Below are 17,182 nucleotides of genomic sequence, written 5' to 3' on the forward strand. Positions count from 1 at the left end.
TCAGTAGAGTCTGGACCCGAAAATTTTTTGCCTGACAAATTTGCCCCTTGAACTGATGTCCTCCCAGTTCCCCACCGAACGCTCTAAGGTGGCGTTCGTCTACTGTTTGCTCTCTGGAGAGCCCCTGGCCTGGGCTACTCCTCTATGGGATAGTGGTGACCTGGACATGGTTACCCATACCAAGTTCCTGGCAAAACTCCGGTCCAAGTTTGAACCACCTCAAGTTCGGCTACCTCGCCTGTCCTGCTTGGTCCTGGTATCCCCAGTGTCTCTGCAGCCTTCACAGTTGCTCCGGCCTTCCCACAGGCCGCTCTAGTGTGCCAAGAGCTGCTCCAGTCTCTGATGTGCCAAGAGCCGCTCCAGTCTGCAGTGTGCCAAGAGCCGCTCGAGCTTCTGCAGCCTCCCAGAGCTGCCCCAGTGGTGCCCAACCTCTGCAGCTTCCCAGAGCAGCTCCAGTGGTGCCTCAGCCTCGGCCGCCTCCCAGGGCTGCTCCAGTGGCGCCTCAGCCTCAGCAGCCTCCCAGAGCTGCCCCAGTGGTGCCCAACCTCTGCAGCTTCCCAGAGCAGCTCCAGTGGCGCCTCAGCCTCCGCCGCCTCCCAGGGCTGCTCCAGTGGCGCCTCAGCCTCTGCAGGCTTCAAGAGCTGCTCCAGCGGCGCCTCAGCCTCTGCAGCCTCCCAGAGCTGCCTCAGCGGTGCCTCAGCCTCCGCAGCCTCCCACAGCTGCTTCAGCGGCGCCTCCGCTTAGGTGTTCCGTCACCGAGAAGAATTGGAGGAAGCGAAGAAAGAAGAGCGGGCTGAAGAAGAAGAGAAGGGGGACCCTAAGGGGGGGGGGCGTACTGTCATGGGTGACCCTGCGATCCATGTATCGGATCGCGGGTGCACCTGTGTTCCCCCCTGTGGCGCGGTCCGGTCCTTGTCACGGATGATCCCAAAAGCCATGTTTCAGATAGCGGGTACAACCGTGCGCTGTTGCGTGTTGCCCCGTCCCCACTTACCTCTCCAGGCGGCTACTCTCTAAGAATTTGAAGGGCCAGCGTCCTCCTTATTAGCGCTGGCATTCCTGGCTCTGCCATATAGCCTGGCAACTCCCAGCATCCTCTGCCGGATCTTCATGTCCGGCTGTTTCTTGATTGGTCTGTGGCTCCACATCATGGCTGCCGCACGCATTTAAGGTGAGCACATTTACTCTGTTGGATACCCCTGATGAAGCCTACAAGTTAGGCCATACGAGTGGGGCGGTTTTCTCTGTGCTGGACAATCACTGGTAACATCTTTTATGTACTAAGCTTTATAGCAAAGTTTTATTGTCTATGTGTTGTTTCCATCCATAAGTGTGTTACTGAAATTGTGTTGGGTCACCTCTAATGTACTGTTTGGCATTTATCCCTATATAATATTTACCATTTATACGCTTACAAGGTCTTTCCGCTCACACAATTTCAATTTTTATACCTGTTACCTTGCTTTTGTACATGGAGCACACATTTTATTGGCTTTTTCTATCATGTACACTCGTCCATGCACAGTGGGTATTTTTACCACGATTTGTGTTTTTAATTGTTTTTAATAATCTATTTTTGGTTGCTCAATAAAATTACTTGATTACTTGTACGCATCCTCTTCTTTCTTTGTTCTTTGTTCTTTATGTACCTATTTGCTTGAGATGCGGTTTTGATTTATCTCTTCACCCATTTTTTGTATACTTAATTTACCTATTCCCTAAGAAGAATGGCTTGACCATTAAATATTCTTTTACCTCGTGGTACCCCATCATCCTCATAAACCGTAAGCTCTGGCGAGCAGGGACCTCATTCCTGTTGTTCCATACAAATGTTGTGCTCTGTCATGTTATATTATATTTGTATTTGTTTCCTATGATTTGTAAAGCGCTACGTAATATGATGGCGCTATATAAATAAAGATTATTATTAAATTATTATTACCTAACAAGGGCCCCCATACCTTGTTTTTCTGGGTGTTTTTCATCCTGATTATCCATTTGTTTGATCCTAGATTCATTTATCATTTTGATTTCATGACTATTTTAGTCTATACATTGTTCTTTATTGTCTTAGGATTTATGTATTACGCTCACTTCTTCCATTGTCTCACATACTTTTTCACCTTCAGGGGAGATTGTACTTGCTTATTCACACCATGGATTTGCAGGCCAGGGAGGCACTTTGGAGTAGCCAGACTGGAGACATTTTTCAAGAAACTTCTTCCCTTAGCTCCAACACGGACTTCAATAGACTCTCCAACGATCAATCTACATAAAGCTTTTACGAAAACCTGGTGGAACATCAGATGCTTGGAGGAATACTTGAAGGTAAAAATATTCCCCAGAGGTTTAAGAGTTCAGATCTTTCCCTCTTGGGAAGTTGATGCAACAGAAAAAGAGACCTGGGAGAAAGGCTTATCGCAATGTTTCCATATTTTGACGAACATGTTACTAGACCATGATCGTAATTTGCTACACCATCAGTTGGACCTTTTCGTACAAAACTTAAGGACATTATCGATTCCTTTGAAAAGGACATCATCAAAGGGAAACAGGATAAATTTGCCCGGGATAAGGATGACTATGACAAAGATAAAATCTATAAGTGGACACATACAGGCAATAAACGAAGATTTAAACCGAGACCCAGACATTTTACATCTGGCAACTTTACTGCCTCTCAGGACTCACAATCATCCGATTATAGTGACTCCGACAATTCCCGGACTGACACAACCACAAGGGTCTAATGGCAGAAAGAGAGGCCTAAGGCATCGTGACTAGAGATGAGTGAACACACTCGCATTAGCGTACTGGTAACTGCTCGTTGCTCGGACGAATACTTCGCCAGCTCGAGAAAATGGCATCTCCCGCCGTTTTAATTTTTGGCGGCCAGAAACAGAGCCAATCACAAGCCAGGAGACTCTGCACTCCACCCAGCATGACGTGGTACCCTTACATGTCGATAGCAGTGGTTGGCTGGCCTGATCAGGTGACCCTGGAATAGACTAGCTCCTGCCCGCGCTGCTCGCATCATTCTCTGTCTGGATGCCGTTACGGAGAGATCTGCTGCTGCTGCAGGGATAGCGTTAGGGTGTTATATTAGCTTACTGTTAGGCAGGAGTGAGTCTACAAGAACCCAACAGCCCCTGTTAGGGCTAGAATAGCGTTATATATATTTTTTTTTGTGAGGAATTTGCATAGAGACTTGGGAACGTTCTATTTAGCTCTTAGTGACACACACATCTCAAACACCTAAGTGGGACAATTTATTATGGGGTTTGATTGAATTAGGCACAGTCTGACGATTTTTTTTTTTTCAAAACTTATAGTGATTTAAAATCCAGTTGTTGTGTGCTGTTAGAAACTAGGCATAACAGAACCCAACCGACTTTCCTAGGCCTACAATAGCGTTATATATTTTGTTGATTTGCTTGTGGCTGGCCTTGCTGGCACTAGTAGTGCAGCTAGTACCATATTGTGAGGAATTTGCAGAGAGACTTGGGAATGTTCTATTTAGCTCTTAGTGGCACACACATCTCAAACACCTAAGTGGGACAATTTATTAGGGGTTTGATTGAATTAGGCACAGTCTGCTGATTTTTTTTTTTTTTTTACTTTTATTTTTTTAATAACTTAAAGTCATCAGGCACAGCACAAAATCCAATTGTGTGCTGTTAGTGTAGGTTAGAAACTAGCCATAGCAATAGGATAGCATAGTTTTGTTTAAAAAAAAAAACAGTTTACACTTTAATTTTGAAAATGTTGAACCCGAGGGCTAGGGGTAGAGGACAAGGGCGTGGACGTGGGCGTCCAACTACTGCTGGGGTCAGAGGCCTTGGTCCTGGGCAGGGTGAGACACCACCTGCTGATGAGGGAGCAGGGGAACGCCGCAGAGCTACACTCCCTAGGTTCATGTCTCAAGTTACTGGGACTCGTGGTAGAGCACTGTTGAGGCCAGAACAATGCGAACAGGTGATGTCGTGGGTTGCGGACAATGCTTCTAGCCATTTTTTCACCAGTCAGTCTTCCACGCAGTCCACCCATGTCACCAAAATCCGCACTCCTCCAGCTCCTCCACCTCAGCCTCCTTCCCCCCAGTCTGCCCCCTCCCAGGAAAATTTGGTATTTGAACCGGCATACTCTGAGGAACTGTTTTCTGGACCCTTCCCAGAGTCACAAACCACTTGTCCGGTTGCTGCTGAGCTCTTTTCCGATGCCCAGGTTTTCCACCGGTCGCAGTCTGTGGGTGATGATGACATTATTGACGTAGGGGAAGAAGTGTGTAAAGAGGTGTCAGACAATGAGGAGACACGGTTGTCAGACAGTGGTGAAGTTGTTGTCAGGGCAGGAATTCCAAGGGGGGAGCAGACTGAGGGATCGGAGGATGATGAGGTGACAGACCCAAGCTGGGTTGATAGGCCGGGTGAACACAGTGCTTCTGAGACGGAGGTGAGTCCTATACCAGAACAGGTTGGAAGAGGCAGTGGTGGGGCCAGACGGAGAGGCAGGGCCAGAGCTGGTGCATCAGCGCCAAATGTTTCACGTAGTCAAGCTCCCGTGGCGAGGGCTAGATTTTCAGAAGTCTGGAGGTTCTTTAAAGAAACACCGGATGACCGACGGACTGCGGTTTGCAACCTGTCCTACACCAAGATCAGCAGGGGTTCCACCACTACTAGCTTAACTACCACCAGTATGCGCAGGCATATGAATGCTAAACACCCCACTCAATGGCACCAAGCCCGTTCACCTCCGGCCGGGTACACCACTGCTCCTTCCCCTGTGTCATCTGGTAGTCAGCCCCCTGCCCAGGACCCCGGCCCAAACACCTCCAGTGCGAAAACCCCATCTTCGCCTCCACGATCCTCCACAGCATCCACCAGCGTTCAGCTGGAGCGCAAAAGGAAGTATAGGCAATCCACCCACACGCCCAAGCCCTCAACGTTAACATCTCCAGATTACTTAGCCTGGAGATGCTGCCCTATAGGCTGGTAGAGACCGAGGCCTTTCGCAACCTCATGGCGGCAGCCGTCCCTCGGTATTCGGTCCCCAGCCGCCACTACTTTTCTAGCACGTGTCAGACAACATCTTCCATGCCCTGACCAACGCCGTTTCTGACAAGGTCCACCTGACCACGGACACGGGCAGGGCCACTATATATCGCTGACGGCACATTGGGTTAACCCATGTGTTAAACCTCATAGTTCAGCGGTTCCTCAAGACATACCCCAATCTTTCTGATTTGCTTACGAAGGTGCGCCGCATCTGTGCCCATTTCAGGAAGTCCAGCACAGATGCTGCCACTCTCAGGGCAGCGCAGTGCCGCCTCCAACTGCCTGCTCACCGACTGTTGTGCGACGTGCCCACGAGGTGGAATTCAACATTAACCATGTTATCCAGAGTTTACCAGCAGCGCAGAGCGATTGTAGACTGCCAGATGTCAACTTCCACCAGAACTGGTAGTCAGGTCAGTCAGCTTCCTCAAGTCTACAAAGAGGAGTGGACGTGGATGTCTGATATCTATCAGGTGCTGAGTAACTTTGAGGAGTCAACACAGATGGTCAGTGGCGATGCCGCCATCATCAGCCTCACCATCCTGCTGCTTGGCCTGTTGAAAAACTCTCTGGTCAGCATGAAGTCGGAAGCTTTGCGCTCGTCACAAGAAACGGGGGAAGAAGATTCCCTTGTTGATAGCCAAAGCACCCTCAGGTCTGTTTCTCAGTGCATATCGGAGGAGGTGGAGGAGGATGAGGAGGAAGAGGAGGAGAATGTTGGCGAGGGGAGCATTGTTCAGTCCTTCACTGTTCAGCGTGTATGGGCAGAAGAAGAGGAGTTGAAGGAGTTGGAGGAGGAGGAAATGGAGAGCCAGGCCAGTGAGGGGAGTGAATTCTTGCGCGTTACTCTGGCTCGTATGGCAGTTTTCATGCTAGGCTGCCTATCCCGTGACCCTCGCGTTCAAAGAATTTATTCCAGCACTGATTACTGGGTATTCACTCTCCTGGACCAAAGGTACAAGCAAAATCTTTCCACTCTCATCCCTGGAAAGGAAAGGAGTGTAAGAATGCATGAATACCAGCAGGCCCTGGTGCACAAGCTGAAACAGTATTTCCCTTCTGACAGCGCTAGCGGCAGAGGGCGTACTTCTGCGGGACAAGGAGCGAGGGAGAGTAGGCGAGCAGGCAAGGGTACGCTTTACAAGGCCTTTGCCAGTTTTATGTCACCCCAGCAAGACACTGTCACCTGTCCCCAGTCTTGGCAGAGTAGGGCTGATCCTTACAGAAAGATGGTGAGGAAGGTCGTAGCTGACCATACCATCGTCCTAAAAGATCACACAGCTCCCTACAACTACTGGGTTTCAAAGCTGGACATGTGGCATGAACTGGCGCTGTACGCCTTGGAAGTTCTTGCCTGCCCTGCCGCTAGCGTGTTGTCCGAGCGGGTTTTCAGTGCAGCTAGTGGCATCATCACCGATAAGCATACACGCCTGTCGACTGACAGGCTGACGCTTATCAAGATGAATAAAGCCTGCATTTCTCAGGATTTCCATTCTCCACCAGGTGAAGGAAGCTCAACCTGAATAATTTATGCATTCCTCCTCCTCATTTTCCTCTTTCTCCTCCTCTTTGTACACTAAAGCAGAGGAAACTGGCTATTTTTTGCCAGGGCCAACTGGCTCTAGCTATAGTACTCTATGTATTTAATTTTTCTGGAGGGCCACCTACCCGGTCCTCTGTTTTAAACAATTTTTGGGAGTGCCACATACAGGCACTGTCCAAATTAAATTGTCTCCATAGCAGCCTCCACACGTCGTCTTCTTAGCTGCCTCCACACATTGTCTCCATTGCTACCTCCACACGTCATCTCCATAGCTGCCTCAAAAAGTTGTCCATATAGCTGCCTCCATACATCGTCCCCTTATCAAACAAGCTGTGTCAGGCAGAATTTTGGGTTGTTTTCATGGCTTCCACATCAAACTTGTTAACTTTGTCGCCACCCTGCTGTGTTATCCACAAAATATACTGGCAAACTTTTATCATTTACCGATATTATTTCAGCGCTTCTTGCGCATCTGTTTACCTTACCCTCACCCGCCATAACCCAAACTTATAAGAACACTAGTACACTTGATCTTATACAAAAGTTTCTTAGAAGTGCTGTTTGGGGAGGAGCCGAGAGACAGGGGCTGGGACAGGCGAAAGCTCGCCTGGCAGCGGACCGCCAGCTCCATCCCAAGATCCAACTAACATAGTTTTAACTGCAGCACCTTTAATCTACTACTACTTTACTGCCTCCATACATCGTCCCCTTATCAAACTAACTGTGTCAGGCAGAATTTTCGGGTGTTTCACCAGATACATAATGGAACTCGGCCCATCTGTCGCCGCCATGCTGGAGACCTGAAGTTGCAATCATAGCAGCGCAATATGGATGCCCCATACTGTCGCTCTTAATCATGGAACCATTTACAAAAAAACAATTAAAAATAGAACCGTTATGTTATTCCAATATTCCTAGATGAAATATTCAAACGACCCCGCCTGCTTTGAAAATTATAATTTTTTCAAAGTAAACGCTTTTGGCCCCCAGGTCCATTTTGGGTGGGGAGGAGCAGAGCGACAGGGGCTTGGACAGGCGAAAGCTCGCCTGGCAGCGGACCGCCAGCTCCATCCCAAGATTAGGCAGCCTCAGAGGCATCCATGCATACTGCCCCTGCTGTTTCCTGTCCATTTTGCCTCCACGATCCTCCACAGCGTCTACCAATGTCTCCATGCGCAACTTTCAACTCTCTATACCCCAGATGCTGGAGCACGAGAGGATATACAGCACATCATCCCCTTATCAAACGAGCTGTGTCAGGCAGAATTTTCAGGTGTTTCACCAGATACATAATGGAACTCGGCCCATCTGTCGCCGCCATGCTGGAGACCTGAAGTTTCAATCATAGCAGCGCAATATGGATGCCACATACTGTCACTCTTAATCATGGAAGTTGTCTCCATGGCTGCCTCCACATGTCGTTCCCTTATCAAACGAGCTGTGTCAGGCTCATTTTCCGGGTGTTTCACCAGATACGTTATGGAACTTGGTCATTATGTCGCCACCATGCTGTGTTATCGACTAAATATACCGTCAACCTTTTGTTCACATAGGAAATCATTTCAGCGCTTCTTGCTCACCTCCTTTGCTTCCTCTCTGCCACCCATTGGTTTGAAGCCTGAGTCCATTTAGGGTATGTTGCCATGACACTCTCTAGCCTGCCGCTGCTGCTGCTGCCTCTGCATGCCGTCCCCTATAGTGTCAGGGTCAATTATTGGATGTTTTAGATGCTATCTAGCCTCATTCGGTCACTCTGTCATGGCCATGCTGTTGCCCATAATTTTGGCATAATGGTGCGATTAAGCAGCCTCAGAGGCATCCATGCATGCTGCCCCTGCTGTTTCCTGTCCATTTCCGTGGTGTTTACATCATTTTCTGAGGTTTCCAGGTGTTTGGCAAGCTTCCCTGTGCAGACCCTTGGTCCCCTTGAAAAATGCTCGAGTCTCCCATTGACTTCAATGGGGCTCGTTATTCGAGACGAGCACTCGAGCATCGGGAAAAGTTTATCTCGAATAACGAGCACCCGAGCATTTTAGTGCTCGCTCATCTGTAATCGTGACTGGTCCTCTAGTTACAAGCGTGACAAACCTGCTCGGGGCAAGAAAAACGACACGGGTGAGTCTGACAATTTACAAATTATTCTTCTGTCCATCTGTCTACCACTGAGATAGAAGTTCTAAAGAAGGGCCTGTCCTTTTCACCCATGAATCGAATAAACAAATTCGAATTGACTAAAGATTTATACAGTTTTTGCAGGCAAATAGCATTCAAATGATTGTATCAACAACCAAATCTGGTGGACACACTCCCGCAAGAGGACAGAAAGACGTTTTTGGATCTATTAGAGCTTCTTGAAGAAAACAACGACGCAGGTAAAAAAAAATTTCCGTACAGAACACCTTCCCAAAGCACGTGTAATTTAAAATTATTCCCCTAGTTACAAATTTTTTTCGATTGTACCATGCAGGATATCAAAAGTCTACCAACTGATAACAACAGATCACAGAATTTATCCCTAGATGAACGTAGAGTACTATATGATCTGAATAACAACAAAAATTTCCTCATAAAGGAAGCGGACAAAGGGGGGAACATTGTTATTTGGCCTATTGAAATGTATAAAAAGGAAGCCCTGAGACAAATAGGCAATTGTAACTTTTATACTGTTCTCCCCTCTGATCCTACGACCATCTTCAAAAAAAAGATTGATCGTCTACTTGCATCTGCGGCACAAGTGGGCATCATAAACAAGAGTGAACTTAAATTTCTAACAGTGGAGCATCCGATAATTCCCACCTTTTACATGCTCCCTAAGGTGCATAAATCACTTACTACACCACCGGACCACCCCATAGTCTCTAGCATAGGGAGCCTTAATGAAAAATTATGCACCTACATCAATTTTTATCTCCAACCTCTTGTTTTCAGATTGCCATCCTTTGTTCGGGACACCACGCATTTAATTCAGAGACTACAGGATGTTCGAACTTCAGAGAACCTCCTCTTGGTGACGCTAGACGTTGAAGCGCTCTACACAATAATTGAACATAAGGTAGGCTTGGAGGCGATGGCTTTCTTCCTGGATAGACAGTGGTCATGCAACAGAAGACATGATTCTTTTATCTTGGATTTACTCCACATCATCCTACACCAAAACTACTTTGTGTTTGACCATACATTCTATAGGCAGGTTTCGGGTACGGCCATGGGGGCATGTTGCGCCCCCTCCTACGTGAAACTGGTTCTAGGATGGTGGGAGGAAAGGGTTGTCTATGTATCAGACATGTTCAATCTCTATGTAGCGGGCTGGTACCGCTACATAGATGAAGTGCTCCTATTGTGGAGAGGCACAACACTTGAATGTGAACAGTTCCTTAAGAACCTTAATGACAACCCGTGGCATATACATCTCACCTCTGCTGTTGATTTTTTTGGATGTTACCATCCACCATACATACCCAGCCTTAACTACCACACTGTTCTGGAAAGAGACGGCTACTAATAATTTACTTCATTTTTCTAGTTTTCACCCTCAACACCTTAAAACGGGCGTACCAACTTTCCAATTTTTAAGAGTGAAATGCAATTGTAGCTCAGATTCGGAATTTAGAGCACATGCGCTGGATTTGACAAACAGACTCATGAACCGTGGTTATCCCAAAAAGGTAATTTCCAGAGCCTTCACATGGGCACGTGACAGCAACCGCAGTGATCTCCTCACTACAAGGGTTCGGGAGAAGGACACAAAACCACGGTTAGTGACCACATTCAATAATGAATGGCCTGATATTTACCAGATTCTCACAAAAAACTGGGGAATTCTGATGAGCGATTCACGTCTGTCCCATATAATTTCGAACAAACCACAATTAACGGCTAGACGTGCAAGGAACCTTCGTGACATCTTGACCTCCAGCCACTTCAAACAACCTGGCACCACACTCGGAAGAGGCACCTGTCTACAGGGCTCATACCCTTGTGGTAAATGCACACGGATAATCTGTACGAAACAACTGGAGGACCCCAACAGTCGGTTTTCTCACCCAATAAAGCAATATATTAATTGCAAATCTAAAGGTGTCATCTATGTTCTTTTGTGTCCTTGTCCTCTCATCTATGTAGGTCAAACCACTCAAGAAATGAGAAAAAGATTCCAACAGCATTTGTCTAACGTCAACAACGCTGCAACAACGATAGGTAAACCCCTAACATCGGTAGCTGCGCATTCCCTCCACTGTCATGGAGGGAATTCCAGAGACCTGAGAGTTATCGGTCTGGAAAAGATTCTATCTAACTCAAGGGGTGGGAACATCACCTCATTGTTATTGCAGAGGGAATCCAAATGGATTTACACTCTTGACTGTGTATCTCCTAAGGGCCTCAATGAGGCCTTATTGTTTACAGGTTTCTATAAAAAAAATCATAAATTATCTATGGCACACCCCTTCTTTCAGAGCTATATACGGCATTTCATATCTTCAGCCACCCACCTTTACTCCTTCACACTCTGGACCCCCTCGGCTTGCTTTTTATCGGGCCCTCCTAGTTTTCACGCATGCTCACATTCTCTTTTTTCCTTTTTTTTTTTTCCTCCTTATTCACACACCCTCTCCCTCACTGCCAAGCCTCAGGCTTCCTACCTTACTTCATTTTCAAGGCACATCCTCACAACTAACTGTGGCACATATTCTCACCTCTAATACATTATTATTGTATTATTATTGTAAGATTCTTAATTTTTTTCTTAATGTATTTCTTCACTTAGAATAAGACCCTGCAACATGTTCTTCCCTACGTACAGTACATTAACGCATCACACCCTCTGCAGTACTGATGATTCTGCTCCAAGATTCCTCGGTCATCGGTTTCCAGTGTTTTATACTGAAGGTTGAATGTTTGTCCTTTGCCTTTATTTCCAAGATGCTCTATATACGCATCTTGTATTTTTCATGCACGTTCCTAATTGTATCTCTAAGTCCACAAAGCTTCCTCCACTGCCGTCTCCTCAGCAGTTTTGCAAACCACACTGTGAGTTATTATGCTTGAAAGGATCAACTGTAACTTTTTAAAAATTGAAGTTTCATTATTTTTTGTGTTCTATGAGCAATACGATGAGCAGAACCTTTGCATGCTATATCAGCAGCACACTCATTATATTCATAATATACATTACCTTTCTACTCGCCTTCTTTTGCGTGCGGTGTCAGCCTTGGTGTGGCTCCGTGGACCTCAAAACCTACACCCTTTATATACATACCCTATCCACCGGCTTGAAGTTTCTTTTGTCCTTGTGTAAGTCCACCATTTATACATGAGCGTGGGGAACTTTGGTGGCATTCGCTCCCAATCTAGGATTTTGTGGGGACACCATTCGTTGTCTCTATTATCTTGTATAATGTATTTTTATTGGAGCAGCGTCATTCACTCCATGCACCTTTGCACTTTACATATTTATTCGCGTGACATTCCATGTTGGTTGGGGGTGTCCCTAACACTTCATGATTGCATTCTCTTCTGGATGCATATTTTATGCACTTTATTGATAATTTTTTTATTTTACTCGATTAGACCATGCTGTCGATTATTCTACTGTTACTTATTAGTCAAAACAACAGGAGAATCAGGAAGGGAGAGAGAAGGGAGGTGAAGGTATCAAACCTATATACCAAGTAAGTCCAGATCCATGTGGTACGTAATAAAGTGTGGGTTGGACCGGTATGGTAAGTAACACACCAAAGAGAGGCTTCCCATGAGCATACACAAAAACAAAAGGTACCCCTTTAAGGAGGGACAGGGAAAGAGGGGTAAAAGGAAGCACTATGAAAGACCAAATTGAGTCTGAATAATTGCAGTAAAAAATACTTTATTAATGACTATTTAAGACATAATGATAAAAGCAGGATGAGAATCCTCAGACAATGCTGAGGGGGAATGACAGTGCAAGGCGGCGACAACAAATGAGAAAGTCGTCACCCCGGGCAGACATAGGAGGAATTACACATGGACAAAGCATGCACATGTAATAGGTAAGGACAGAAGGTACATATAATGAAGGCAACAGGTGTAAAGTGGCACACAGCTGCTAACATGCATAAACATAGGTAATGTGCACAAACAGGTAGAGATAATACCTTACCAATGAACAAAAGGATAGATGAAGTGGACCTCCACTGTCCGGGATGGCGATATCCCCGACGCGCGTTTCGGCTCGTAACAGAGCCTTCGTCTGGGGGTGATAGTCATTAATAAAGTATTTGTTACTTATTAGTATATATTTCCTGTTTAACCCAGCGCGCACCAGTGGATAATTAGATTCCAAGATATTACCTATACATACAGGATACTTGCCTGTCTTTTCAGCACCTTAGCACTTTTTCACTACATATATGGCTTAGTCGCCGTAATTTATGTGGCGACATTTATGTACCAACATCAATGTCGCCGACCATACTTGTATTGTTTTGCTTATTTGCACAAGAATATTCCCCCCCAAAAGGAGAAAGAAAAAGAAATGAAAAGGGGGAAAAGGAAAAGAAAAAAAAAATCTAAGGGATTTTTTTTTTAAAATTGCTCCATTAGTCGGCACCACTTTGTGTCATTTGGAACGCAAGCTTTATCAACACGTCATTATGAGACGCGGCGCTCACTACTAAGTGACACATATAACTTCCTGCATAAGCATCACCTGGTATGCTGTGTGCCGGATACACCTCCCCATTTCAGATTTCACTTCCGGGTTGCCTGGTCATCACATGACATACACAGCTGTTTCTTTATTGGTCTGTGGCTCCACATCATGGCTGCCGCACGCATTTAAGGTGAGCACATTTACTCTGTTGGATACCCCTGATGAAGCCTACAAGTTAGGCGATACGCGTGGGGCGGTAACACTGGTAACATCTTTTATGTACTAAGCTTTATAGCAAAGTTTTATTGTCTATGTGTTGTTTCCATCCATAAGTGTGTTCCTGAAATTGTGTTGGGTCACCTCTAATGTACTGTTTTGCATTTATCCCTATATAATATTTACCATTTATACGCTTACAAGGTCTTTCCGCTCACACAATTTCAATTTTTATACCTGTTACCTTGCTTTTGTACATGGAGCACACATTTTATATTGGCTTTTTCTATCATGTACACTCGTCCATGCACAGTGGGTATTTTTACCACGATTTGTGTTTTTAATTGTTTTTAATATTCTATTTTTGGTTGCTCAATAAAATTACTTGTACGCATCCTCTTTGTTCTTTGTTCTTTATGTACCTATTTGCTTGAGATGCAGTTTTGAGTTATCTCTTCACCCATTTTTTGTATACTTAAGGTTGTTATCTCTCCTTGGCTCCCATGTCTAATGTCATGGTGATGCCTGGTCAGGAAATGCGTCAGATCTATAACAGAGTGGTCAAATGCCAGACCGCCACCTAACCACCCAAAAGCAGACGCCAATCGCCGTGTATCACATGAAAGAGTTTTATATAACTGACATAAAGACTATCACCAAAGGTGAGAGTGGCTAGAAAAGGAACCTCATGGGTAAGACTACTGTAAGGTTCCTGAAACTAATTGTGTGTGAAGCTGATAGCCTCTCCACTAGTATGTTATATAAGTGGAAGAAACACTGAAATTGCACGACATGCTAAACAAACTACTAGGTCAGTGTCATGTACCAAAAACCAATCACTAATAAAGATAAAACATAGAAATATTTATTGGTATACTCTAAAAACACCTAAAAGGCACTCCCAAAATGTGCCATCCTATCTCTGTAAAAATAAGACAGAGTAATCCTCCTCACTAATGCCTGAATGTCTGGCAAACATATGGACAAAGTGCAGATGGTACAGGTCAATAATACAACAATGGAAGATTAAACATGCTAGCTGAATAGAAATGTGAATATTATGGATAAATATCACCCAAGTCCATGTATGTAAGGAGGAGAAAACGTCCCCACGCGTATCGCCGCGCTCCTGCGGCTTCCTCAGGGGTAGCTGGATACCAAATGATCCTTTCTCATATATATGATTCATGTGATCTCGGCGTCTGACGTCACTTCCGGTCTGCTGTGAGGCCGGGCCTGTGCGCATGCGCGCCAGCCGCGCACACGGCATCCACACTCCTCCACCTCCATGTGGGGACACTGCATGCGTCACAGGCCACGCCCAGCCGGCACACACCCGCAAGGCTCCACCCCCTTACGGGGGCGGGCCAACACCTCCAGGTAAGTGCAGCGGTATGATAATGATGCAATCTTGCGGTATTGGTCTCGGGATCCGGTCAATTAGATATATTGTAATGGGCATAATTCTTGGGTAAGTATTTCTGATTTTCATAATTCTCCCGGGCTCTTCAGGGGGTTCCAAAGAAGGAGGAAAAGTTAAAGTGGAGATCAAGCATCACGGGCAATGTCTGTAATAGGAAGATATAGTAAAAAATATCCATCAGTATCAAGTGAAAAATGGGATAAAGTGAAAAATTGATGAGCTGGACCTAGCTGATATGTCAACATAGTGTACACCGTGATGGTGAATGTGTGTGAAGTGACAGTGTCATGTGAAATGTATATCCTACGTCCAATGTGCTATAAGTGAAATGACTAGGTGAGTGATATGTGTCAGTGTTACTGCTAGTGAAGTATGAAGTGCAGATGTGTGATGGTATGGAAAAAATGTGAATGTAGGGTGGCCATATGTGCACATGATATATAATACAAGTGTGCTGAAGAATAGGTAATGGCAAAAGTGGAGTGAGTGAAAGTAACTGCACGCTGTGTGATATGCGTATGCCGTGTGTGAAGGGAGAGAAAGGTAAAGAAGAGATGTAGTGCCATAGAGTGTGCCCCTGTGAAATGGTGCCAATACTTACCCATACTTACCTTTATCCTAAAAGCGCAAAACACACGTGAAGTGTCAAATCCCCCCCCTTCCCCCCCCACACATAAACCGTGCCCCTGTGAAATAGTGCCAATACTTACCCATACTTACCTCTATCCTAATAACGCAAAAATACATCAAGTGACATGTCACCCCCCCTCCCCCCCCACACACACACTCCCATGCATGCCCCCCCCCCAGTGAGTGCCCTGCCTCTGGAGCCGAAAGAAAAAGAGTCCCCCGTGATGGTGTATAAGATGTGGACATTACCTTTGCTTTTAAAATCCTGTGAATAGTAGTTCCTCATTCAGTCCTCGAGGGGCCATAGACTGCATGGTGTAGATCCACCTGGATTCACATTGTAATAATTTAGAAGAGACACTGCCTCCTCTAATGTTGGAAGAAATCTTGTCTAGGCCCACAATTTGTATGTCTTTGGTCTTACCTTGATGATGTTGGAGAAAGTGGTTGGCCACTGCTGTCAAGTTCTTATCATTTTGAAAATTTCTTTGTGCTGTGTTGATGGTTGAGAAGTGTTGTTGTATTCTTCTTTTAAGCTCTTGTGATGTTTGTCCTACGTAAATTTTGGGGCAAGAGCAAACAATGGCATATACCACATCTCTGGTCTTGCAGTTGATGTAGTGTTTGAGCTGGTAAACCTTACAATTTTGTGGGTCCCTGAAGGTATCTTGTGATATCATGTATTGGCATATGTTGCAATTGCCACATGCGTACGTGCCTTTGAGTCGGTGGCCTCCTGTGGATCTCCCGCCGGGTCTTGTAAAATGGCTATGGCTCAGTTGGTCTTTGAGATTCCTAGCTCTTCTAGCCGTGAGAGCTGGTTTTTCTGTAATATGTTCCGTCAGTCTAGGCTCACTCATCAAGATGTGTCAATTTTTCTTCAAAATGGTCTGTATGTCGCTCCACTGGTTATTAAACGTGGCAATTAGTCTTACCTTGTTATCAGAGATCCTTTTTCTGGGTTGTAGAATTTCGTCTCTTTTGCTGTTTTTCGCCCTCATATATGCTGGAGAGATCACTTTTTTGGGGTAACCTCTGGCCCGTAGTCGTGTTGTAAGATCCAGTGCATTTGCTTTGAAATCCCGATCATCACTACAGTTTTGTCTCAGTCTGAGGAATTGACCGACAGGTATTCCATTTTTTAGATGTTGCGGGTGAAAGCTGGTGTAGTGCAGCAGGTTGTTGGTAGCGGTCTTTTTGTGGAATAGCGTAGTCTCAATTTTGTTATTGCGTTTCAGTAACTTCAGGTCCAGGAACTCCACTTGTTCTCTAGACATCTGTGGAGTAAATTTAAGATTAAGATCGTTATTATTAAGTTCCTGTATAAATAGTAGACATTGTTCCTAAGTCCCCTTCCATAGGACAACCACATCATCTATATATCTGTACCATTTGATGATGTGGTCTCGGAAAAACTGCGATGGGTGCAGGTGCGTCTCCTCCCACCAACCCAAAAATAGGTTGCCATAGGAAGGAGCGCACCTAGCACCCATCGCAGTTCCGGACACCTGTCGATAAAATTTTCTATCGAAGACAAAGTAGTTGTGACTAAGCACAAAATAGAGTAAGTCCAATATGAAGGAATCATGTCTTCTGTCACTGTCTGTTCTTTTATTAAGAAAATATGCCACCGCAAGTGTTCCAGCATCATGTCCGATGCAGGTATAAAGGGATTCTACATCCATAGT

At 45.4% G+C, this 17,182-nt stretch overlaps 1 long non-coding RNA gene across 1 annotated transcript; it reads left to right on the forward strand.

Moving 5' to 3' along the window:
• Positions 1 to 2,268: 2,268 nt before the first annotated feature.
• On the forward strand, positions 2,269 to 9,621 carry LOC140134193 (uncharacterized). The gene is made up of 3 exons (XR_011856110.1): positions 2,269 to 2,328; positions 8,845 to 8,969; positions 9,526 to 9,621. It is a non-coding gene; the product is annotated as an uncharacterized lncRNA (long non-coding RNA).
• The last annotated feature ends 7,561 nt before the right edge of the window (positions 9,622 to 17,182 follow it).

The sequence above is a fragment of the Engystomops pustulosus genome, chromosome 5, assembly GCF_040894005.1.
Source record: "Engystomops pustulosus chromosome 5, aEngPut4.maternal, whole genome shotgun sequence".
In the NCBI taxonomy this organism is placed as follows: Eukaryota; Metazoa; Chordata; class Amphibia; order Anura; family Leptodactylidae; genus Engystomops; species Engystomops pustulosus.